This window comes from Fundulus heteroclitus, chromosome 22 (assembly GCF_011125445.2).
Source record: "Fundulus heteroclitus isolate FHET01 chromosome 22, MU-UCD_Fhet_4.1, whole genome shotgun sequence".
Taxonomy (NCBI): Eukaryota; Metazoa; Chordata; class Actinopteri; order Cyprinodontiformes; family Fundulidae; genus Fundulus; species Fundulus heteroclitus.
Window position 1 is genome coordinate 16,109,818 of NC_046382.1, and position 2,066 is coordinate 16,111,883.

The following is a 2,066-nucleotide window of genomic DNA, read 5'->3' on the forward strand; positions in this document are numbered from 1 at the left end:
GAAACGTTTTTTTTTTGATTCCACCTTGTTAAATATTTCACTCATTATTGGAAGAAAGTAAACATTGAAGCAAAAAATGTCCCTTCTTGCATTCTGGACGTTTATTTCCAGTGAGGGACTGACACGACGAGGACGCTTTAAAGGCTTTCTGCGAGCTTTCACTTTGCGAACTTGACACTCACGATTTTCCTGAATACTGTCCGCGGCCGAACGTTTCTGGAATAAAAGAAGGTCGGGTCTTTGTTTGCAAGCCGTAACGTAATCCACCGCATTGCATGAATAAACCCTTGGGCCCGGAAGTAGCCCATTTATCAGCCCCCTTTCTTCCTGCTCCCGCTAAGTGGCAGTGGATCATGCATGTCTGACAGAAAGACAGCACAAACACTACCAAACTCTGACCCAGACCCCGAGGGGTCCAAAGAGCCTGAGAGGAAAAGTGAGGGACCGGTTTTGCTTGTCCCGTGATGAGAAAGGTCACAGGTCAGTCAGCAACACGTTTGCGTTTTAATGGTTTTCTAATCAAAGCCAAATGAGCTCCGTATAATCCCCATGATGACAGAGGTGGCATTTTCTGCTTGCCAAACGGAGCCACAGGGTGGGAGGAGTACGACGCTGGCAAAACTGGAAATGTGAGACTTCTTCACAGGCATGGGAAATTGAATTTCTCCACACTGCGAAATGTTCGTCTATCCACCGGCACGGAGGAGCCACAATACCAAACCTCAGGATGTCTAACAATAGAGCGAGAGGTGTATTAAAAACTGCAACACAGTAGCAATAGCAGGGTTCGGATGTGAGCCGCTGTGGGAGGGAAGAGGAGGACGCTCGGAGTCAACAAAGCTGTGTGAAAAGCAGCCGAGGTAGTCTGGTCTTCTATTCAGAGCAAAGAGACATGGGGAGAAATTCACAGCTCTGTAAAATAAAGCCACACAAAGGCTGAGGAGAAGGAGAGAATGTGTCATGGCTGCCTTCATGGAAACAAATTAACGCTGGAGAAAATGAGACTAGAATCCCATAAACACTCATTCTGGCAGAAGTTGAAAGACACGGAGGGACTCCCAGTGACCGACGCCACCCTCTGAACACACTCCCACAGACTTTGATATTCCAGCTATAAAACCGTTGCATGTTGTCAATCTAACAAGAAAATCAGTCTGGTGAGGATTTAAAGGGACACAGTGAAACCTAAAAATGTCATTCAAGCCAATAAATTTTATGAAAACAGGGTCTGTTTAAATGGTAAAGGCAGTTAATGTCTTTACCTGCAGTAGATAAGTCTCTTGACATCTTCATTTATTGTTATTCTAGATAAGTTGGTCTACGGGACTGAAGCTCAAAGCTGGTCCAGTAGATGCCAAGACGAAAGCGGACTTCTGTTGTCTTAATAATACTGCATTATCAGTACTAAACAATTTAAGCAAACCTGACCAACTTCTGCTTAACTTTTTACCCAACAGCAGACATGTTGATATTATAGAGGTTTAGAAATGACCATTCATTTGCATTTATGCTGAAGGGAGATACCTAGAGTTATCTAATCCAGGTAAGATATTATTTATATATAATCTAACTAAATGCGTTTCGATATCCTTATTCAATGTAAATTTCGATTAGTTGGACCATGAGTTTAGTTTTTTTGCACAGTTAAGAATACAAATCAGTAATTTCAAAAGAAAACAAAATATATAGTGCAAGATGTGGCAAAAAACAAAACAAAAATAAAACCACAGGGTTTAAATGAAGCCGCAACCCAGATAGTAAAGAATAATTCAAACAATAAAATACTGGAACAATCCATGTTCAGTTAGTCATAAATTTGTCAAATTCATTAATATGATAAAAGTAAAACATACGACATTCAAAAATACGAATGGGAATTCAAACAGAATAATAGCATAAACAATAACCAAAGAGTAAATACGGTCTTTGATGAATCTTAATCTGCAGATTTAACTTGGAATGAGTCATAAAAAAGGCCCTGGCATATTCTATTGATGTTTATAAATCTTAGAAACAAAAATACAAATTTAAAAAAATTTTGATATTAAAGATAGTGAAGCTCTACA